Source organism: Ascaphus truei, chromosome 7, assembly GCF_040206685.1.
Source record: "Ascaphus truei isolate aAscTru1 chromosome 7, aAscTru1.hap1, whole genome shotgun sequence".
NCBI classification, from domain to species: domain Eukaryota; kingdom Metazoa; phylum Chordata; class Amphibia; order Anura; family Ascaphidae; genus Ascaphus; species Ascaphus truei.
In genome coordinates this window covers 100,632,137-100,656,482 of record NC_134489.1, presented here as the reverse complement: position 1 = coordinate 100,656,482, position 24,346 = coordinate 100,632,137, and the positions used below count along the sequence as shown (strand labels likewise).

Genomic DNA, 24,346 nt, shown 5'->3' with positions numbered 1-24,346 from the left:
ACAGGATTATAAAAGTTAAATATCTTTCCATGCTCGTGCCCATTGTGTATATTCTAAAAAATGCCACATGCTAAAAATATCAGATTACTCAGAAGTAAAACCAATCAATAATTAAGCTTTGTTACAGTATAATTAAAACCCCTAATGCATTTTAACACAACAGCTGCCCCGGCTTTGGTGCCTTCAGATAGCGCAGGCAGAGACCTGTAGGTAGCACATGTCACGGCAGTGGGGGATCTCCCTGCTAGTGATGGCGCTTCACTTGTTATACAGGGAGAGCCCTGCAGGAGAATAGCTTCTTGTAGAGGGAGTTCATGGCCAAACCAGACAGACCCAACGCTGGCTGCACCTGCCTCAAAAGATCATTCAAATGGGAGACATTTTGGGAACTGTTACACGAGTCGTTCATTTCAATCACTTATCACAACCTTATCCAGGGCAATTTCAGGTTATGTCTCTTGTAACTTATCCCTGGAATGTGCAGTCCTGTCTCTGGCAACAGAACCAGAAATATCACAATGTTTAGGGGAGGAGGGACAAGCTGGGCCAGGTCACACGGTCTTTAAAGTAACGTACCGTGTTGAAGATCTTATTACTAAAGGTGTATATGTGCCCTTAGTGCAGCTTTTTATTCAATAGAATGCAGCATGTACAGAACGTTAGAGAGCTCTCAGGTGTAGGTGCGCAGTACACATGGGTCAGTAAATAGGTATCACTGTGCACCAAATATACAACCAGTTTCTAAATCAGGATGCCAGTTCTAACAGAACTATTTGTAAACCCTTTCATATCCTTTTGCCCCTGTTCTGTATGTGGGAAACTTACACAAAATGTAGATGGGAAAAAGTTTTGCGGACACCAGCCACAACGGGGGCGGCGTTTGCTCGTTATTACCTCACCACTGACATTTGCCACAATAAATTAGTTACAAAATTACTGATTTTATTGAAATTGACTAGAACAAAAAAAAAAAAAAAAAAAAAAAAGTGTTCAGACACGATGTAGATATAAATACATAGAAATAAGCAAAACATTTGGGATACAATTACTTTAAAAGCGATGTTAGCTATTTAAAGCCAGTTACATGAATACTGCAATTAAAAATAAGTGGGACTGCTCAATTTATCTGATAAGATTGCTGGTATACAAAGCCATATTTAAAAAAAATGTAAAAAAAATTAAGAGCTTCCCATTGTCACTACACATGCAGCCAAATTGACACAGCTTCAGTCTCCATACTCGTCACTTCCACAGAAAGGGTCACAGCATTGATATTTTGCCATTGCGTAGGAATCAGACTTTACGTCACTTTAAATCCTGTAGACTGAAAGCAGCAGATCCACAGCATCTGGGGGGAGAAAGATTGGCAAGTGTTACACGATTAAGATGTTTAAACTTCCAACATCCCCTTATCCTAAAAGGAGTTTATTTTCTACTTTTGCAGAATGCAAGAGGCAGGTGCTGCTGAGGTCAGTTTTAATGTCGCTTCAAGGAGTTTTGTCATCATGCCTCCCACAGAGAGAAAACTGCTAGAGGAAGCACTGTAATTCGGCCTTTTCTGTCATCATTCCTCAGCCAACTACAACTCTCCCATCCCAATTAATTTAGTTACTATAACAGAAGAAACAAAATACGCACATTACCTGCGGCTTCTGGGTTGGAATCCCAATGTAACAGCAATTGGAAGGTTTCCTGTCCTGGTTATGTAATCTGGGGGCCCAATAACCTGTAGTGGGGAGGGAAGTAGCATGAGAAAGCAATGCAAGAAACACCAAGATGTTGCCCCAATATTGGTGGCATCCAAAGACATGAGTACATGTTTAACCCGACTTAGCACCTTGTTTTCAGACCATGAAATTTAACACAAGTTAATTTTCTGTGCTACAAGCAATGTGCCTGTACCGCTCAAGTGTAGGGTTCCTTAAAGTTCTGTGTAATTATAAAATTGCCCAGGAACAACGAGATTAAAATGGACCATGTCACGTATTCTAACCATCATTGGCCCAGAAAAAGCCCAGCAACAATTCTTTGTAGTAGTTAGACCTTTCCCCAAGGAAATGGTCTGTACCAGTTACCAAACCAGGGGCCAAATGAAGACTACAGATCCTGGGCACAACTGCTACTGATGGTGTTAAACAGCGGAGATTTATCTGGTTAAAACAAAAAAAACACAATTATAGTGAAAGGTGAAAAAGGAGCGGAGTGTGGGACCAGTGCAGAAGAAAAAACACAAGCTTAATTCATGAACACAAGCACCAATTACTATGGACCGTATGCACCTGTAGTGGAGACCTTGCATACCAGACGCCCTTTATTCTGCTGCCCAAGATTTGCACTTTGCTATGCTGCTGTGAACGCACCAATGTGTTCTGAATTGTAAATTCGGATATTCTTTTTATACAATAAAATCAAATATTTTACTTACTTTAGTGCACCAGTCTCTCTGTTCTTTATGTTAACTGCCATAACCAGTCAGGAGATGCAAAGACATCTGCAATGAGATGTCTCAATCCATGGGGTCCACGGTCCTCACCAACACATTCCAGTACTGAGGTGTACCTAGCAACAAGACAATGAAGTTGGCCTTTAACCAGGAAGACACGGTCAATATAAGACCGGCTGGAGAACTAAGCATGCTGCCGCCAGGGTCAGTTCTGTTTTCGCTTCAAGGAGATTTGTCATCGTGCCACCTTGTAGAGAGAAAACTGCTCAAAGGAGGCGCTGCAATTCGGCCTTTAATGTCATCATTCCCAAGCAGCAGTATGTTAGCGCTCCCAAACTGGAGGTGTTAGGAAGAGGCCAGACCACAAGTAGTACAAATCCTACTGCCCAGGACAACCCATCCTCTTCCAAGGGAAGTAGCAACCACAAAGCAGATTTCCAATAACAATTTCTACACGATTTTCTTGTGCATAAGATTGAGACTGTAGGTCTCATCACACATCTTGTTGCTAAATAAATGCATGAGGCATGATAATTTGAGTGTGCTGCTGAAAGTTACAGGGATGGCAGTACCCAAATTAGTAAAACCATTTGTACCTTTCAGATTTTGCCGCTAGAGGGGCCAGCAATGCATTGCCTGCCCATCTGCCAGTGGAGGATTAAAAATGGCAGATGCCCATAACTCAACTTACTCAGACCGATGGTCAGGAACGCAGAGACAGTTCAGCTTGTACCCAGGATGGCTTCAGGTTCCCAGGAATCTCTGCAAATAGCATGCAGCCGCCTCCAGCTCCTACATGAAGAAAATATTGAATTCCTCAGCTTCTGCTCTGTCCATAACCCAATCGGAGAATCCGGTTAGCAAAAAAGAAGTGTAAAAAAGTGGTGTGTAAAAAAGTGTTTCTTTAAAAAGGGACTGTAACCCTTTACACTGCCATTTAAGGTTAGTGTATGTCTGGACCACAATAGGTTTGTGATATTCCAGAATCTATTAGTTACAGTAATGCCAACAGGGGACTAAATGGCAGATTCATTAGCAATAAGTGACAGTGGTGGGAAGGGAAGCAGGAGTGATTGCAATGAAATAAATGACCTGAATGTAACAACTCACCCAATCCTTACCTCAGCAGCGGAAGGCATGAGAATCTACAGCGGCACCAATTACCAATAACTATCCTACTTCTTTATGTGCACCCCCTCACTTGTATTTATTAATCCTATAAAGACTTTTTACAAGGACACCTATCCAGGACTCTCCCGCCTCCTCTCCTACATCTGCACAGTCAGAGGCCTTAGAAATGGGGAGAGGGGAGAGAAGAGAGAGCCGCAGGTACAGCATCTTGTAAAGAGATGCAGTAACAGGCGGCAGGGAAAGACATTGCTAATCACTGCCATGGAAGCGGCGGATCTCTACATGTGCATAGCAGATCCCCAGATTGTAATGAGATCTGACTCTGCAAAACCATGTGAGGTGCCACAGCCCCACCTGGGATACACACTGCTGCCCCCAGGGAGCCCTGTAACCTGCCGGGCACAATACCCGCGCTCAGAGCCCTCCCTGTGCAGGTTACACAGCGGTTACTCACCATGCTGCTCTCCTGGGGGCCGCCATCTTGCTACATGCAGTCAGATCACGTGGTCTTCTGATTCAAGTCACACACCCACCTCTGAGGCGGAAGAATCTATTTAGGGAGGGGGGGGGGAAACAGGCTGGTGATGTTGCAAAATATCTCTAGCAATATTATTATCTCTGCGCAGATAATTAAGTTGTTTTCATACTTTAGTGTTATATTATGTATGTGTACCAGAAAACACTAAAGAAACCCTAAATCCCATTTTTATTTAAAGTGGAGATTCTTTCCCCCCTTACCACAATGGTTGCGCCAAGTACCCGAGGCCAGTGTGCAGAGAGTGATACAATGAGGCTTATTACAGGGGGCAGCTCCCTGCCTCCCCAGCCTGGTGCTGACACTGCAGTTACCCAGCAGGGGGCTCTGTATGAGGGGCACGGGTGGGATATTTTGCTGGGAAGGATGAGAATGGGCACCTTATGTTCTGCCATGTCTCCCAATCTCTACCAGTGTCAGACTTGGCCCAGGGATTGTATGGGACAGAAGTAGATCCCAGTATAACTTCCAATTTGACCCAGATTAAAATAGGCACAAGTGCATATATTAAATCCCCCATATATAGAACCCCTTATAAATCCCATTGAGAGACAAGAGCTCTAAAATAAAGTCATTATATCCCCCTGTGTTATATATAGAGGTTGTAATAGTGTTATAGCACTGCCATGTTTTATTCTAATTATTTGGAGGAGCCTCTGAGGCCGTAATTGTGGTTGTATTACTTGCTTGAAACATCCCCCACTGAACATTCACATACTGTGATATAAAGCAATATAGAATATAACTGCATACTTACATCTACAAGTAGCGCAGTTGTGCGCCCTTCCCCCAGCAACAGCCTGGTCCTCGGGATGCCACACAGACATCAGGGTCTCTGTGACAGAAAGGGCCAATGTACAATAGACCACATTGTCTGAGTCTTTAGAAACAGGTGAGGCTTCTCATGGCCGACAGTGAAGTCCCAATAAATGGACGATACTGCCACAACAGCTGCACCCCCATGTTCAGATTTGTTTCAGCATTTAAAAGCCCAACCAAATGATACACCAATGACTGCTCTGAAAGCAGCAATCCCACCCATATGACCCCCCCTTTCCATCCCCAATGGGAGCCATTGGGTTCCCAGAGCAGAACTGTGCTATTTCAGCCTCCTGGGGATCCCCCAGCTCCCAAGATACTTCTTGGGTTTAAATCCCCTGGTGTGCAGGCCAATAGGAAGCCACAATGCATTCCATCGCAGGTTCCCATCAGCCAGCATGATGCAGGAGATGGAAGCTGCCATTTTGTTTCTGCAGAAGGGGACTGAAACCCGGTACCTTTACCGGCAAAGCATCTCGGGAACCAAGTGGCCCCCCAGAGCTGCACCGCAGCAGTGATAACTACAATTCTGGCTTTAGTTTGGGTGAGTCATGAGGCCCAGGTCACAGAGAGACTATTGCAGAAGGTCACAAACCACCATTAGTGTTCCAAGCAATTTTGTGATCCTTAACCTGTAGAAATAGAAGTTAAGATTTACTAGTGACAAGTATAAAATACATTTAAAAAAAAACCACCCTGCAATTGGGAGGGATACAACGGTGACAGACGGCATGTCTAAATCCAGCCTAAAGATGGACTGGCTGCCGGTTAAGATTTCTCCACTGATTATGTTACCAAGTAATTAGTACCAGGCCCAGCAGCCCATTTAATATATTCTGATTTTGTAACCATTTTTAAAATGGAGCTAAAGTCACATCAGTCATGCAGCATTATGTAAATTAAAAATATTTTTATTTCAACATTTAAAATAATTTAAAACAGCAATTTCACAGTTGGACGGGAACAAACAGAAGTGTGGCAAATCCATAAAGCACCATCTTAGGAGTCACTTATTATTTGAGAAATTGTCCAGTGGGTGTCAGGGGGAGTCACTCCCAGTTAGGAAATCCCATTAGACGTTTTTAATGGTAATTAACAGAACAAACATTATTCCCGAGAAGGCGGGGGTGAGGGCAGCTGCAATTACAGAGCCATAGTCCATAAACTGCAGCACTTTAGTCCAAAGAGATAAAAACCTTCTCCATCCACCTGGCCTTGTGACACGCAGAAAGTGTCCCACTTACAGGTTGGACGCCCCCACTGTAGGAACCGCACGTCCCCCAGTGTACAGCAGTTTCAGGGCAGTCTGGACCTCCCGGCTGGTTATGGCGTTTCTCGTGTTATACAGAGAGAGTCTGGCAGCTTCTGCAGCAACGAGACTAAAACCGGCACTGCCGACTAGGCCTCTATTCCCAGGGTCCGCAGCCCACCGGCACCGGCTCATATCTGGGTGTACCTAACAGAGAGAGTGGTTAATAGGGCGCTCATCACAAACTCACAGGACATGCAATGTGACACCCCTCCAATCTGCAAGTCAGGCCTGGAGTCTCACCTCAAAACACTTTAAATGTAGGCCTGAGTGTACCTCACACCCGCACCGCTGTCCCCTTAAACAGGTTCTTTACTGCAGTTGCTCTTTTCATGTTCTGCAAGTCTATTACTCAATTTAGCCCAGCAGCTCTGTAGGGCCGAGTCCCCAATTCCTATTGTTTAACACGTGTGAAACTTTGTATATTATTACCTCCTAGTGCCAGCTGTATAATTCTGGAAAGTATTGCATACATTAGTGGTGCTATATAAAGAAGCAGACATTGATCCAGTTGTCCGTTTCTTATAAGTCAGTCATTTTAAACTTAACAGCTACAAAAGTTATATACAATATCCAACCCTTTAAAATAAAGTAGTACATATACAATAACCTTCAGGATATGGATTGACCATACTATTATAGAGCATATCCAGTGCAAGTGTATCTCCAGCTAAAAACCTAAAACTTTAAGCCAAGATGTAGGAAACATTTACGATCAATCCCTGATCCCAGGAGAATCACCTTCCCATGGACCAGGAGGCTCAACACCAGTCTCTCTCCCCCCCCCCCCCCCTTTCCCCTCAACATGTCAGGTTCTCAGGACACCCCTGCTTCAGCACAGGTGGTTCGGAGGCCCAGAGCTACCTGTGCTGAAGCTGGGATATCCTGAAGACCTGGGATCCCAGATATTTTACACACAGTCACAGTATCAGATGGTAATATATTTTTTTAATTAAAAAGGGTGAGCTGCATCACTAAATATTTTAACACCACTATGAACCCAAATTATCTTTAAAGTAGTATACCCGCCCCCCTGCAGTCTGTGCTAGTGACCTACCTGCTTTATGGCTCTGTAGAGATAGCTGGAATATTCCTGCTTGTGTTTTCTTATGTTCTTCTTCTTCACTGGGACAAGCAGGGACACCTTCCTCACACGGGCACCCCCCACATTAGTCCTGGCCACTGCAGTAGCTTTCATCTTGGCTACTAAAAAGACACAATGTAGCCACCACTTACACCTCCCATACATAATGTGTGCAAGTGTAAACCCAGGTATCTTAATCTAATATAGCAGAAGATGAGTTCAGTTCCCAATAACAATGGGTTATAAGGGATAATGGCATTACACGGTTCTAGGTCAGAAAACAGGTTACTGAGCCATGAGAATATTATCACCCATTTCCCAAGCTATACGCAGGATACAGAGATTCAGAAAGCGCTTACAGATTCCTGGTGCAATGTCTATGTAGGAAGCGTGTTATTACATCACAGCCATACTGGTAAATACCCTCCCTATGTGCACATCTGAGCCCATTATAGTTTACAAGAGGGAACCTGACCCACTTACCACAAATACACCCACCTCCTGTAAGACACACTCAACAACAGCCTCACTGGCAATGCTCCAAGAAAAGCACTTTATATACAGCATGCACCTGTATACACAGCCCCTCACCCACTCATTGAATCACAAGCCTCAGCTGGGAGTCAGGGGTCCATTCAATCATTGTGATGGGATCTTCCTGCATGTATGGTGCATTGGCCCTTCTGGCACTGAAAGAGTTAAACAGAGGACATGCTTGTAGGGCCAGTTATTAAAGTCTGCAAATTACCTACAGGGACCAAGAACTCGTGGGAAATGTGAGGAAGTATTTCCTAATGGAAAGAGTGGTGGATTAGTGGAATCGCCTCCCAGCAGAGGTGGTAGATACATTAAGGGAATTAAAGCGTGCTTGTGATAGACACAGGGTTATCATACATATAAAAGAAAGCCAAGGACCAATTAGGGTCTGAGGTTATATTACAGATAGGAGAATGGGCAGATTAGGTTCCTATTTATTTGCCTTTAACGTGCATGTTTCTGTTTGTGTAACCCTAGGGTTTTGATCCATTGATTATCCGAATTGGGACCAGCCATATAAACCATGGTTAATATAAGGTAAATATTGGTAAATGAGGCAGTAATACAATGTTCCTTGTGACTGGCATCCAAGTCAAGTAGAAACAATACTAGTGCAAACTATATAATGTCCATGTGATAAAATAAATAGTGTTATATTCACTTACATACTGCTCTATGGGCAGATGTTCCTCGCTCAGTTAACCTCTTCTTTCCTTGCTCTTCCAGCCATTGATTACAACATGAGTTTGATTATCCAAAAATACTAGCTCCTTTGGGGTTATGTATACCCTGCACTACATTTTGCTGGTAACCATGCAGCTATAGTGCCTTATGCCCCCACTTCTAACTTAAAATGCCACAAAAGGTAAAATCTCAGCACAGATTTCCTGCAGAACCCTGAAATCCAAGGGCAATGAATCCGTGAGATTTAGTCATTCTGGACTAAAAATGTAAAACTTGGGTGTCAGTGTGAGACTTTGTGATCATTAATTGCTGACCGTCGTCCAGCGATTCATACCTGGGAGGCCTGGGATTTAAGGCAAGTGGGACCCAATCTTATTGCTGTTGACATTTTTCAACGAAAAGGCAGAGATTGGCAGTTGCCTCATTTCTCATCAGTGTAATCGAATAATCATCTTCAAAAGTGAGATATTGGTGTAGTTTAAAAAAAAAAAGAAGTTCCATACTGGAATACTGGGCACAATCATAAAGCGGCCTCCTGAATGTCAGCTCCTTGTGACCTCAGACAAGTCACTTCACGCCCCGTCCCAGCCTCCAAATTAGATTGTAAGCTCTTTGACACAGGGACGGTACCTGCATTTCCCAAAGCATGCTGCTCTGTTCATTAGTAGCACTATTTAAACAAAGTGTTTTTATATCCAACTTCCAAAAGCAAAGTAGGTGTCAGGGGATTAAACAGGCTACCCCCTTCCAGGACCAAAGTGATATAATTTTGTATTGTATTGTATGTCTTTATTTATATAGCGCCATAAATGTACATAGCGCTTCACAGTAGTAATACATATCATATAAATAACAAATAATATAAATAACAGATCATGGGAATAAGTGCTTCAGACATACTGTAAAAGTAACATTAAGGAAGGAGTCCCTGCTCCGAGGAGCTTACAATCTAATTGGTAGGGAGAATGTACAGAGACAGTAGGAGGGAATTCTAGTAAGTGCATCTGTAGGGGGCCACGCTTTATGTATCATGTGTCCATGATTATCCAATGCTATTCATATGCTTCTTTAAGCAGATGTGTCTTAAGGTGGGTCTTAAAGGTGCTACACGTACAGAAAACCCGCACTGCTGATATTAACCTGTGAGGTGCTGACTGGATGGAGACGTGATAATATCGATGAAAGAAAAAGAACCCAGTCTTATAGCACTCGTACACAACAATTGTATAATGATAAGTTTAAAATACTTTATTTATAACTATGAATAAAAAATAGGGTGTTAAAATATGATTAAATAATATGTAGAACAGCACGTGACTGTATCCTTTTGTAACCCACCCTTGTATAGGTGGGTAGATATAGTATGATCCCTGATTGGTACTAGAGATCAAACGCTATTAATTATAGCGACCTAAAATATAGGAGAGGAGCCAAAGAATACCCACTGAAAAGAGACTGTCTCTATTAGAGTGTATCTAAGCGTAAATGGGGGCCACGCTTTATGTATCATGTGTCCATGATTATCCAATGCTATTCATATGCTTCTTTAAGCAGATGTGTCTTAAGGTGAGTCTTAAAGGTGGATAGAGAGGGGGCTAGTCGAGTATTGAGGGGAAGGAAATTCCAGAGGTGTGGGGCAGAAAGTGAGCAAGGTTTAAGGCGGGAGAGAGCTTTAGATACAAAGGGGGTAGAAAGAAGAAATCCTTGAGCAGAATGCAAGAATCGGGATGGTGCATAGCGAGAAATTAGGGCTGAGATGTAAGGAGGGGCAGAAGAATGTAAAGCTTTAAAAGTGAGCAGGAGAATTGAGTGTGAGGTACTGTGTGAGAGTGTGAGATATAATGGCACACAAGACAATAACCTATTAAAGTAAAAATCTAACGAGTACATTTCTTTTTTTATTTGGGGGGGGGGGGGGAAGATTTATAATCTTTATCTAATCCCTTTAACAAAAAAATTAGCCGTGGGCAATAGGAGACTATTATTACTAAGTATAAAAATACATTCGATTGGTACAAAAAATACAAAGTTATTTTTTGTGGGAACAACTAAAACATTCAGGGTCATTCAGTTTGTGTAAAGCAGCCAGTTATACGGAGAAGCAGTGCCATGTTTGTGTAAAGCAGCCAGTTATACGGAGAAGCAGTGCCATGTTTGTGTAAAGCAGCCAGTTATACGGAGAAGCAGTGCCATGTTTGTGTAAAGCAGCCAGTTATACGGAGAAGCAGTGCCATGTTTGTGTAAAGCAGCCAGTTATACGGAGAAGCAGTGCCATGTTTGTGTAAAGCAGCCAGTTATACGGAGAAGCAGTGTCATGTTTGTGTAAAGCAGCCAGTTATACGGAGAAGCAGTGCCATGTTTGTGTAAAGCAGCCAGTTATACGGAGAAGCAGTGCCATGTTTGTGTAAAGCAGCCAGTTATACGGAGAAGCAGTGCCATGTTTGTGTAAAGCAGCCAGTTATACGGAGAAGCAGTGCCATGTTTGTGTAAAGCAGCCAGTTATACGGAGAAGCAGTGTCATGTTTGTGTAAAGCAGCCAGTTATACGGAGAAGCAGTGCCATGTTTGTGTAAAGCAGCCAGTTATACGGAGAAGCAGTGCCATGTTTGTGTAAAGCAGCCAGTTATACGGAGAAGCAGTGCCATGTTTGTGTAAAGCAGCCAGTTATACGGAGAAGCAGTGCCATGTTTGTGTAAAGCAGCCAGTTATACGGAGAAGCAGTGCCATGTTTGTGTAGAGCAGCCAGTTATACGGAGAAGCAGTGCCATGTTTGTGTAAAGCAGCCAGTTATACGGAGAAGCAGTGCCATGTTTGTGTAAAGCAGCCAGTTATACGGAGAAGCAGTGTCATGTTTGTGTAAAGCAGCCAGTTATACGGAGAAGCAGTGCCATGTTTGTGTAAAGCAGCCAGTTATACGGAGAAGCAGTGCCACGTTTGTGTAAAGCAGCCAGTTATACGGAGAAGCAGTGCCATGTTTGTGTAGAGCAGCCAGTTATACGGAGAAGCAGTGCCATGTTTGTGTAAAGCAGCCAGTTATACGGAGAAGCAGTGCCACGTTTGTGTAAAGCAGCCAGTTATACGGAGAAGCAGTGCCATGTTTGTGTAAAGCAGCCAGTTATACGGAGAAGCAGTGCCATGTTTGTGTAAAGCAGCCAGTTATACGGAGAAGCAGTGCCACGTTTGTGTAAAGCAGCCAGTTATACGGAGAAGCAGTGCCACGTTTGTGTAAAGCAGCCAGTTATACGGAGAAGCAGTGCCATGTTTGTGTAAAGCAGCCAGTTATACGGAGAAGCAGTGTCATGTTTGTGTAGAGCAGCCAGTTATACGGAGAAGCAGTGCCATGTTTGTGTAAAGCAGCCAGTTATACGGAGAAGCAGTGCCATGTTTGTGTTTTGCCTCCCGCGTAATATCACTGGGCGTGTTCCCCGTGAGTAAGAGGCAGAGACACAGAGCTGCGCTTTTCACCGCTCCCAGCCATCAAGTCCCTTTGATTCCACCAACAACTAGATAATAGGCCCAGTGTTATACTTGTTTACACAAGTCCCATGAACAGTATATTTGTTGGCACCAAGGCAGAGACATCCTGTTGGTGTTTATCCCTATAAAACCCCTTATTGCCCCAGATAATTCACCACTGGCCGCACAGTTGAGCCATTCTTTAAGATGTATTTAAACCCTTACACCCGGAACACCTCAACCAGCGCGTGTAATACAAACACCAAGACAATTAAAATGGATTAGGCATTAGTGAGAGGAGCGGGAGGGGAAACTTATACGGTGACAAATACATGTGACATTAGCGATCGGTTACATTTGGGACCAGATTTCAAAAAGTTCCTCCTAAAAGCATTTAATTATATGGAGGTGGTCACCAGTATATATATTTATATAATATAAATTTTATAAATACAATTTAAATTTTCCATGCTCATGCTGTATATTCTAACAAATGCCAAGTGCTAACATACCAGATTACTCAGAAGAAAAAACAATCCAATCAATAATTACGCTTTATTGTTACAGTATAATTAAAACCCCTAATGCATTTTAACACAACAGCTGCCCCTTGTGCAGTGTGACCCAGCTTTGGTGCCTTCAGATAGCGCAGGCAGAGACCCGTAGGTAGCACATGTCACAGCTGTGGGGATCTCCCTGCTGGTGATGCCAGGCTCTCCCTGTGCAAGAGAAGCACCAGGAGAAAAGCTTCTTGTAGAGAGAGTTCATGGCCAAACCCAACTCTGGCTTCACCTGCCTCAAAAGATCATTCAAGTGGGAGAAGTTCTGGGAACTGTTACATGAGTCATTCATTTCAGTCACTTATCACAACCGTAACCAGTGCAATTTCAGGTTATTTCTCTTGTAATTTATCCCTGGAATGTGCAGTCCTGTCTCTGGCAGCATGACCAGAAATATCACAATGTTTAGGGGAGGAGGGACAAGCTGGGCCAGGTCACACAGTATTTAAAGTAACGTACCCAGATGAAGATCTTATTACTAAACGGTGTATATGTGCCCTTAGTGCAGCCTTTTATTCAATAGAATGCAGCATGTACAGGTGTAAGTGCGCAGTACACACAGGTCAGTAAATAGGTATCACTGTGCACCAAATATACAATCAGTTTCTAAATCAGGATGCCAGTTCTAACAGAACTATTTGTAAACGCTTTGATCCATTTCTCATCCTTTTCCCACTGTTCTGTATGTGGGAAACTTTGTAAAATGTTTTCCCAGCTACATTTTGCCTGACACCAGCCACAACTGGGGCAGCGTTTGGGCGTTTACTCATTACCTCAGCACTGACACTTGCCACAATAATTTAGTTACAAAATAACTGATTTTATTGGAAATTGACTGGACAAAATTCAGACGCGACGTAGATCTAAATACATAGAAATAAGCATTGTAACCATATCCAGTTATCACTTTATATATCACTTTGTTAATTGGCAAAAAAATAAAAATAAATAGTGCACTTTTTGGGTGTCACAAACCAGGACCCCATCAGACATTCCGTTGTAATGCCATCATTCAAGCAACTAAAGCACCAGTTAATGTAACAGTCCCAGAGAAGAGCAAAACATTTGGGGTACAATTACTTTAAAGGCGATTTAAGCTATTTAAAGCCAGTTACATGAATACTGCAATTAAAAATAAGTGGGACTGCTCAATTTAGCTGATAAGATTGCTGGTATACAAAGCCATATTTTAAAAAAAAAAAAATTAAAAATTGACACAGCTCCAGTCTCCAAACTCGTCACTTCCACAAAAAGGGTCACAGGATTGATATTTTGCCATTGCGTAGGAATCAGACTTTACGTCACTTTAAATCCTGTAAACTGAAAGCAGCAGATCCACAGCATCTGGGGGGAGAAAGATTGGCAAGTGTTACACGATTAAGATGTTTAAACTTCCAACATCCCCCTTATCGTAAAAGGAGAGTTTATTTTCTACTTTTGCAGAATGCAAGAGGCAGGTGCTGCTGAGGTCAGTTTTAATGTCGCTTCAAGGAGTTTTGTCATCATGCCTCCCACAGAGAGAAAACTGCTAGAGGAAGCACTGTAATTCGGCCTTTTCTGTCATCATTCCTCAGCCAACTACAACTCTCCCACTCCAATTAATTTAGTAACAACAACATAATCTTGTATAGCGCTGCTAGTTTTTACGTAGCGCTTTACAGAATCATTTTGCAGGCACAGGTCCCTGCCCCATAGAGCTTACATTCTATGTTTTTGGTGCCTGAGGCACATGGAGATAAAGTGAGTTGCCCAAGGTCACAAGGAGCCGACACCAGGAATTGAACCAGGTTCCCCTGCTTCAAACTCAGTGCCAGTCAGTGTTTTTACTCACTGAGCCACTCCTCCATATAACCAACAGAAGAAACAAAATACGCACATTACCTGCGGCTTCTGGGTTGGAATCACAATGTAACAGCAATTGGAAGTTTTCCTGTCCTGGTTATGTAATCTGGGGGCCCAATAACCTGTAGTGGGGAGGGAAGTAGTATGAGAAAGCAATGCAAGACACACCAAGATGTTGCCCCAATATTGGTGGCATCCAAAGACATGGGTACATGTTTAACACGACACCTTGTTTCCAGACCATGAAATTTAACACAAGTTAATTTTCTGTGCTACAAATATTGAAACACTTGTACACAATTAATGTGCCTGTACCGCTCCTAAATCTAGGGTTCCTTAAAGTTCTGTGTAATTATAAAATTGCCCAAGAACAACGAGATTAAAATGTGACCAGGTCACGTGTTCTAACCATCATTGCCCCAGAAAAAGCCCAGCAACAATTCTTTGTAGTTAGACCTCTTTCCCCGAGGAGATGGGCTGTACCAGTTACCAAAACCAGGGGCCATATGAAGACTACGGATCCTGGGTATTACTGCTACTGATTGTGTTAAATCTCCGCTGTTTATCTGGTGGTTAAAAAAGACTTGTGGTTAGGAAGAGGCCAGACCACAAGTAGTACAAATCCTACTGCTTGATACCAGGACAACCCATTCTCTTCCAGTGGAGATTTTTTTTCTGCCATTTACAACATAACAGTTAAGGCTTATAACCATTGTGATGGTAGGGCTAGCTGGCATCACAAAACTGGGATGAAGCCCAGCTAGCTACCCCTAAATCTATGTAACTTGGCCACCTTTGTAAGGCTTATTTTGGCCAAATGTATTTTATATCTGGGGAAGAACAGGGAATGTGTAAATGTATTTCCATGTCTGTAAGAATGTATTTCAAAGTCTGTATTTGTTATCCCACAGTTTAGTGAATCAACATTCCTTCTGTAAATGTGCTTTGGGGGTCAGCCCTGCAAGAAAGCAAATGAGATACTACATTGTTACTATAATTTTGATGGAGAATGCAATCCACTTAGTTGAAGCTTTCCATAGAATTGATAGGATTAGGGACAGCTAGGTGTCGGGACTCCTGGGGGGAGGTGAAAGGCTGCTGATCAGATCTGGGAGTAAGAGCATTGTATTGCACAGACTCTGATTTAATCAGGGATGAGTTCTTAGCATGCCCTCTAGCTGTTGTGGCACCAACTTAATCTGTGCTCTGATTGTCCAGTAGCCCATCCCATGTAAAGGATAGCCACAGAGGGCTATATGAGGGGTGCTGCTGATCAGAGAAGCAGTTCTACTTTCAGAGACACACTGGGAAGGAGTGTGGAGATCTACCCTCAGAGGACTATCTGAGACACATTCTGTGAAGGAGTTCGATCTTTTAGAGTGACCAGCTGGAGAGATCCCAGAGTGGCTGCTATGTGTGATCAGCCCTCTGAGATCCTGGACGAGAAGCGGACAGGACAAGCCTTCTTGAAGCAGGCCCCTGCACCTAGCGAGGCTAGAGTCCACTCCCCAGGCCCCCAGTTGGTATTGTATCGTGTTTTGTACATCTTTGTTTGTCTGCTGGCGTGCCAGAATAAACCCCATTTTATTCAATAACTTTGTCCTGTCTGGTGCTAGTGATCCTGGTGAAAAAATACTGGTCTCCCATGACAACCATTTTGCTGTCCTGAGGAGTCAGGAATGCAGTAACTGCCCCTCTGGCAGGGTAAGAGGGTAAAGATAGCAGCAGCCCATTACTCAACTTACTCAGACTGGTGGTCAGGAGCCAATGAGATAGTTCAGCCAGTACAGAGGAGCTTGTACCAAGGTTGGCTTCAGGTTCACTGGAATCTGAAGATAGGATGCAACCGCCTCCAGTTCCTACACAGGAGACAAATGGTAAGCTTGGGTGCTTCTAAACCAGAATGTGTGTGTCGTTTCACAGTCTTTAGGAATTACAGTAATGCCAGGAAGACTAAATGGAGATTTAATTTCCAATGTGACAATTGTGCAGTTGGAAGAAGCAGGATTAATGACCCGGAACATTAGGCGCTACAAAACTCACCCAATCCTTCACCACTCAGTGTTAAACGCAACAGCTGGAATACATACTACGTACCCCAGGCAGTCCTGTAACCTTCCAGACCAACAATACCCGCGCTCAGAGCCCCCTCAGTGCAAGTTATAAAGTGGATTTAGTTACAGCGAATACTCACCATGCAGCCCTCCTGGGGGCCGCCATTTTGCTGAATGTAGTCAGATCACGTGCCTTCAGATCCAAGTCCCACATCCCCTTCTGAGGCGGAAGGATTGTGGTGTTGTCCAATGCCTCGTAATATCTGTGCGCAGATCAATGGAAACAAAAAGAAAAACCGGCGCCTTACAAGTCCAATGATGTGAAAGTCCTGGAAGTCCAATATGTTTTTGGAGAAAATGTCCAAAGGGACGACCCTTCAGTTCTTTGGCTGTCAACATTGCCACTATATTTCTTTCGGCTTTATTTCATATCACGCAACGCACGGAGGAAATTGTATCTGACAGCCAAAGAACTGAAGGGTCGTCCCTTTGGACATTCTCCAAAAACATATTGGACTTCCACATCTTTGGACTTGTAAGGCGCCGGCTTTTCTTTGTTTCCATTGTCCATGCTGATTTGTACGAATCAGCTTTTACCAGGCAGCCTGGCCCGCCACTAGGGGGTTAATTCCTATAGAAGTTATTATTTATCCATTATAGCGCTATTTATACACCTTTTTCGTATCTGTGCGCAGATCAAGTCAGTTTCATACTTTAAAGTAGTGTTAGGATTATGTCCGGGTCACAGAAAACCCTAAATCCGATAGTCTCTCCCCCTCCCAAGCCCACAATGGTTGCGCCAAGTACATTAGGCGCATGTGCAGGGAGTGATACAATGAGGCTTATTACAGGGGGCAGCTCCCTGCTTCCCCAGCCTGGTGCAGACACTGCAGTTACCCAGCAGGGGGCTCTGTATGAGGGGCACGGGTGGGATATTATTTTGCTGGGAAGGAGAATGGGCAACTTATGTTCTGCCATTTCCTCCAGTAAAAGTAATATATAGAAAGTGTGATTTGTCCATTTGTGATTTCTGCCCCAAGTCTAATTATTTCCACAGTGTGATTATGAGATGAAGAATGGGTCTGGCATACCAACTGAGTGTATAAATTCTGCCTACTTCCCCTTACTTAAACCATTGTTTTTTTTCTGGTACAGTACAGGCATATCCTGGTTTAAGGACACTCACAAGTAAGGCCATATCACCCAATAGGCAAATGGCAGTTCACGCATGCGCCTGTCAGCACGTCCTGAGCAGCAATACCAGCTCCCTACCTGTACTGAAGCGGTGCGCAAGCGGGGAGACTATAGCGCCTGTTACAGAATGAGTTATTTACATCAGTTATGCGTGTATATGACTATTGCAGTACAGTACATGCATCAATAAGTGGGGAAAAGGTAGTGCTTCACTTTAAGTACGTTTTCGCTTTACATACATGCTCCGGTCCCATTGCGTACATTAATGGGGGTATGTCTGTAATAACTATTTCATACAGCACTTTTCTCCCAACAGAACTCAACGCGCTTCACAATTACAGAATAGCGCCCGGTACACAGCACATTATTTTTACTTCCAGTCCCTGCCCAGGTGGAGTTTACAATCTAGGTTGTTGGTGCCTGATGCACAGAGAGAAAGACTTTTACAAGGAACCAACATCGGGACTTGAGCCAGGTTTCCCCGCTTCAAAACTGTCATTGTCCGGATTTTGTGCTTTTACTCACCGAGTTGCTCCTAGAGATGGGAGGAGACTGATTTGGACTGGTTCCCCCATCAAAATCCAGATTTAAAATAAATAAATAAACGTATGGTGGTGACAGACAGGATCTTGAAGTTAAATGCAACAAAATGATCTAAAGATTGATTCACTCCCTGATTCACTCCCTGCCAGCTAAGGTTTCTGCACTGAATATTTTACAAAGCAATGACTGCTAGGCCAATCAAAATTACAGACGTATACTGATATTTAAAGGAAGTAGGAGTCACCAGCCCCCAAATACAGTGCTTAAAACAAACAAAAAGGACCGAGCTGGAAAAAAGCTGTACACTAATGAACAAGTCTTTAATGTCTTCCCCTCCTCCTGTTTGTCCGTGGGTATGTCCCAATTCAGTAACAGTCATAAGAATTAGACTAAATAGTTGTATTCGTGTATACCAAAACACTGCCAATTAGAACCACTGATTGGTCAGCATGGTCCTCGTAACAACTGGCTAGACATTAGAAGCACAATGGTGTTGCTACCATTACTCGCGGTCACCGTGAGGGAATCGGACGGCTCCTGCGCCACAGCTCCCCGTTGAGCCAGCCGCTTCGGCCAGGACGACGGGAAGGTAAATGTTGTAATGCCATCATGTAATGAAGCCTCGCCAGAATGTATCCGGCACAGCATGCATCCGGGCGAAATCAGCATCAAAAGTGATTCAGAGAGAAAAACCGGAGCACAGCTGAAAAATGTGCAACAGTGGACCGTTTCAAAAATGTATTGACTTAAGACATGTGAATAAAATCCTGACAGATCCAACGCGTTTCACGCTCAGGGTGCTTTATCAAAGATAAAAAACGAGTGAAACGCGTTAGTGGTTCTGTCAGGACTTTATTCACATGTCTTTTTAAGCCAATACATTTTTGAAACGGTCCACTGTTGCACATTTTTCAGCTGTGCTCCGTTTCTCTTTGGATCACTTTTGATGCTGATATTTAAAGGAACAGCCCCCTGCTTCAGTGTTATTTTTGCCCCCCTAACTTTCTTTTTTTACACCGGTAGGAAGCAGGGAGTTTCCAGAACTTGTGCATTAATATCAGCTCCGGAGTACCCCGGCTTCCTATACAGAAAACAAAATCCCAGAGGGATGGTTACTGCAATTATAAATGGTTAAACGACACGCTTATGTTACACAGTTAGAAAGCAGGATAGATAAAATATATATTTTATTCAAATATCTGGCAGGAATTTAAAAGGAACTTGAGAAAGGAGCATCAGTACAATTTCCTTAAGCACCATCTTGTAAAATCACTTATTCCTTGAGAAATTGTCCAATGGGTGTCAGAGGGAGTCACTCCCGCAGTTTGGAAACCCCATTAGGTAGGAGAGTTCGATGGTAATGAACAGAACAAAAACAAGTCTGTTTAGGCTCCAGTCTGCATGGGGATGTGGGCAGCTGTAACTACAGAGCCATAGTCCATAAACTGCAGCATGTTCGTTGAAGGAAAGACTTCTCCGTCCACCTGACCTTGTGACACGCAGAAAGTGTCCCACTTACGGGTTGGACGCCCCCACTGTAGGAACCTCACGTCCCCCTGTGTACAGCAGTTTCAGGGCAGTCTGGACCTCCCGGCTGGTTATGGCGTTTCTCGTGTTATACAGAGAGAGTCTGGCAGCTTCTGCAGCAACGAGACTAAAGCCGTCACTGCCGACTAGGTCTCTATTCCCAGGGTCCGCAGCCCACCGACACCGGCTCATATCTGGGTGTACCTAACAGAGACAGTTGTTATTTTTTTTTTACGTTATAAAATTGTTGCCACAAAATACATTGAGGTGTACAGCTCGTTTTCAAGTATACCAATAGGGCTCTCTCCAAAACATCCCTCACCATCTGGAAGTCACACCCGAAATCTCACCTCATCAGCAAAGCACCTTATTATTTTAGGCCTGTTACAACATGCACTTGTCCATTCAGATGTTTATATTGAAGTCCTATTATTCCACTAAGGTAATAAGCTCTGCAAGGGCAGGGACTCAAGAAAGACCATTGTTTAACACTCTGCCGCATCATATACGTATGTGTATAGCGCTTCACAGCGGTAATACATGTGACAATCGTATAAATAACAAATACAAAACACATCATGGGAAGAAGTGCTTCAGACATAAGTGACATTTAGGAAAAAAGGAGTCCCAATCTAATTGGTAGGTAGGAGGAACATAGAGAGACAGTAGGAGGGCGTTCTGGCAAGAGTGTCTGCAGGGGGCCAAGGTTTGTGTATGAGGTGTAAATCAGTCACGGAGCTACTCACGCTTCCTTAAGCCGGTGTGTTAAAATGGGTCTTAAAAAAAAAAAAAAAAAAAAAAAAAAGTGGATAGAGAGGGTGCTAGTCGGGTATTGAGGGGAAGGGCATTCCAGAGGTGTGGGGCAGTAAGTGACAAAGGTTTAAGATGGGAGAGGGCTTTAGATACCAAAGTGGGTAGAGAGAAGACATCCTTGAGCAGAACGCAAGAGTCAGGATGGTGCATAGCGAGAAATTAGGGCAGAGATGTAAGGAGGGGCAGAAGGCGCTGCGTACATAGGCAGCATTATATAAACACACTAATCCCGCCAAAGTGCCTTATAAGGATAGAAGAAATTGTAAGTCTGTTAAATAGCCAATATATATTGTATTTTCATAAGTTATTTACTATATCTAGCTCTAAAAACAAAACTAAGGCGAGTCTTTGTAACATTCAGCCATTGATACTCTCAGAAATGGGAACTGTTACATTTGCAAACCAAGAGTAGTGATACTCCCGAATTGTACATAACATGGTGTGACTTTGTACTGCAGGGAGCCATCTGCACCCCCAATCTCCCAGAGCGGGTAGAAAGCAAGGCAGTTGCTAGGCAGCACCCTCCAACCCGATTGGTTGCGTTACCCAGCCGTAGCCTATCAAGTTGGTGTTTGGAGGGGGGGGGGGGGCGTGGCCAAGCAGAGGAAGAAGCAGCATGGGCAGGAGACGTTCATGTCTCCTGTGACCCTGTCCTGTTGTGGGCATACCTTAGCAACTGAGCACTGTGATAGTGGGGGGGTTGGGGGTCAGTAACAGCAATATGATTAGGGGGGGGCAGTGGTGGGATTCAACATTTTTTTTTAACATCCGGTTCTTACCTGGGCGGCAGGCGGTGTCTGACAGCATCCATTTCCCTGCAAAGCCTCTCAAAATGGCCACGTGGTGTCACATGGTGCCGCGTTGCCATGACAACCGACGCCGCGACATCACGTAGCGTCTCGTTACCATATCAACTGTGGTCACGTCATGTGGCGTTCCCGTTGGCATGGCAACGCGGTCATATTGGGAGGCTCTGTAGGGAAATGCTGTTAGATGTCGCCCGCGAATGAAGGCAAGAGTCACAATTAAGCATCGGTTCAGCGAACATGTTAAATTTTAGGAACAAGTTCACACAAACCAGTGCGAACTGACAATCCCACCACTGGGGGGGGGGGGGGGCGCTCAACAACTGAGCACTGTTATTATGGGGGCCCAAAAGAAAAATTAAATTAAAAAAAGTTGGAAACCACTTAACATGTATGCATTTGATGTTGTCTGAGTAAGATAAGTGCCATGTTGGCTATTTTAGGAGAGCTTTGATATCCTGTGTATTAGGCCAGTGCAAATTTCCCATTAGGCAGAGTAGGCTATTAACAGCAATTTCAGAGCGGGCCCCCTCCTGTAGCGTCACATCATCATGGCGACCCGATGTCAAATACGCTGCCATGACAACACAGCTTCACGTCAATACGCTAGGGCCGCAGAAACGCAAGTCTGCCGCTGAGTAGGCACAGGTACAAAAAGAAAAAGCAGGCTCCAAAAGATAGAACATGCAGAAACGCCAAAACGGGGCACTTGGGGTTGGTGAAAAATATTATAAAATGTATTATAAATACAATTGGTCAAAAAGAACAAAAAAAAAACAATGCTAAATAATAACAAAAAAAAAAAAAAAAACATGTACACTATTCCAGATCTAAATAGTCATTAATAGTTGCAGCAAGCTGAAAGCTGTTAACAAGTCAAGCAGCACAAAACAGTAGTCAGAAATTCTATTACTAAATATGTCAGTGTCACCTTAAGACACACTTGCTTAAAGAAGCATATGAGTAGCTCCGTGGCTATACTATACACCTGATAAAGCTTGGCCCCCTGCAGACGCACTTACCAGACACCCTCCTACTGTCTGTACGCTCTTCCTACCTACCAATTAGATTGTAAGCTCTGTGGAGCAGGGGACTCTTCCTAAATGTTCCTTTTATGTCTGAAGCACTTATTCCCATGATCTGTTATTTATATGATTGTCACGTGTATTACTACTGTGAAGCGCTATGTACACTAATGGTGCTATATAAATAAAGACTTAGCTGCGCTTATAGTGCCAGCGATGTGATGTCGCGTCAAAACAAATATATTGACGCTGTCGTGTGCGCTTATAGTGGACACGACGGTTTGGTTGCGATCGCTGGAAGTCACTTCAATTTGATTTTTCCAGCAACCGCAGCTTGACATCAGTGTCGCCGGCACTATAAGCACAGCCTTACATTACTTACAAGTGAATCACAGCAACCTAGGAGGGGTTAAAAAAAACTCTCCCAAATAAAGGGATTGCTATCCAGCTGGAAAGTGATCCAACAGATAATATAAAGCCATCAAACCCGGATAGAACAAAAGCAGTTAATTAACTGAACAAATGCTACTTAAAAAAAGTGTGACATAGTAGAATAACAATGCTATAGCAATTAGTGAACATGCCTCATTACATAGTATCAGATGAAGAGTATAGCATGTAGCAAAAAATCTATTCCAATGCTGTCCCATGTAGGTGCAACCTGATACAGGCATATCCCGCATTAACGTACGCAATGGGACCGGAGCATGTATGTAAAGTGAAAATGTACTTAAAGTGAAGCACTACCTTTTCCCCACTTATCGATGCATGTACTGTACTGCAATCGTCATATATGTGCATAACTGATGTAAATAACACATGTGTAACAGGCTCTATAGTCTCCCCGCTTGCTCACAGCTTTGGTACAGGTAGGGAGCCGGTATTTGCTGTTCAGGACGTGCTGACAGGCGCATGCGCGAGCTGCCGTTTGCCTATTGAGCGAGATGTACTTACTCGCGAGTGTACTTAAAGTGAGTGTCCTTAAACGGGGTTATGCCTGTACAATGAATATCAGCTGAATGTCCCAATCTGTTTGAGCCCTGTTATAGAACACCCCATATCAGTAAGGTACTGGTATAAACAGGTACATTGATAAAGATAGATGTAAGCCAGCCAATATTATATTTTAGGTTCTGCCGATTTGAACACAGCGGACCCCGCAGCAATATATAATGCTGCACACACGATAGCACGGATTAGGCACAGTCTGCTCATCTGTAGTCAGTGGTACCATGGCCATTGAGTTTACATTGGGATAAATCCTTTAAAGAAAAGGCAATACAAGTGTGTATAGGACCGAGTATCGATTCCATTTGGACACTTTGCCCATATATGGAGCATACCCCTGACCAGTCTGTGCTAGAGACCTACCTGCTTTATGGCTCTGTAGAGATAGCTGGAATATTCCTGCTTGTGTTTTCTTATGTTCTTCTCACTGGGACAAGCAGGGACACCTTCCTCACACAGGCACCCCCCACATCAGTCTGGCCACTGCAGTAGCTTTCATCTTGGCTACTAAAAAGATATAAAAAATATAGCAGCCACATATGTGTATCAATATAAACTCAAGATGCATTAGATTTAGATAACAGAAGATTGTGGCAGTGTATCAGTGTCTAATAACAATGGGCTACAATATTACATGTTCTAGACCAGTCAGAAAACAAAGGGTTACTGAGCCATGTGGATAATATCACTCTCTTTCAAGCCATAAGCTGGCTAAGCAGATTCAGAAAGAGCTATGAACTCATGATTCAAGGTTTATTTAGGAAGTATGTAACTATTACAACATCAATCTTACCGGAAACCATCTTCATATGCAAATCTGAACCGCCTACCATTCACATGACTAGAGCAACCACTTACCAAAGTGCAAAGTCCCTGTAAAACACACACAACAGCCTCACTGGCAATGCTCCGAGAAAAGCACTTTATATACAGCATGCACCTGTATACACCGCCCTCACCCACTCATGAATCACAAG

General features: G+C 43.5%; 2 long non-coding RNA genes and 3 other non-coding genes across 7 annotated transcripts; all 5 read right to left on the bottom strand.

Moving 5' to 3' along the window:
• Positions 1 to 978: 978 nt before the first annotated feature.
• LOC142498576 (uncharacterized) lies at positions 979 to 4,078 on the bottom strand. 3 transcript variants are annotated; one of them, XR_012802489.1, is made up of 5 exons: positions 4,029 to 4,078; positions 3,135 to 3,235; positions 2,426 to 2,559; positions 1,644 to 2,150; positions 979 to 1,348 (listed from the first exon to the last, which is right to left on the bottom strand). It is a non-coding gene; the product is annotated as an uncharacterized LOC142498576 (long non-coding RNA). The 3 variants fall into 3 exon arrangements; XR_012802488.1 differs by having other exon boundaries at positions 1,639 to 1,726; XR_012802487.1 differs by having other exon boundaries at positions 1,644 to 1,726.
• LOC142500355 (small nucleolar RNA SNORD89) lies at positions 1,464 to 1,576 on the bottom strand. Its single transcript, XR_012802914.1, has one exon. It is a non-coding gene; the product is annotated as a small nucleolar RNA SNORD89 (small nucleolar RNA).
• On the bottom strand, positions 2,642 to 2,756 carry LOC142500358 (small nucleolar RNA SNORD89). Its single transcript, XR_012802917.1, has one exon. It is a non-coding gene; the product is annotated as a small nucleolar RNA SNORD89 (small nucleolar RNA).
• A 9,941-nt stretch (positions 4,079 to 14,019) lies between the features above and the next one.
• On the bottom strand, positions 14,020 to 14,132 carry LOC142500354 (small nucleolar RNA SNORD89). Its single transcript, XR_012802913.1, has one exon. It is a non-coding gene; the product is annotated as a small nucleolar RNA SNORD89 (small nucleolar RNA).
• A 5,206-nt stretch (positions 14,133 to 19,338) lies between these two features.
• Positions 19,339 to 24,096, bottom strand: LOC142498575 (uncharacterized). Its single transcript, XR_012802486.1, has 3 exons — positions 24,004 to 24,096; positions 23,733 to 23,876; positions 19,339 to 19,921 (listed from the first exon to the last, which is right to left on the bottom strand). It is a non-coding gene; the product is annotated as an uncharacterized LOC142498575 (long non-coding RNA).
• Positions 24,097 to 24,346: the final 250 nt, after the last annotated feature.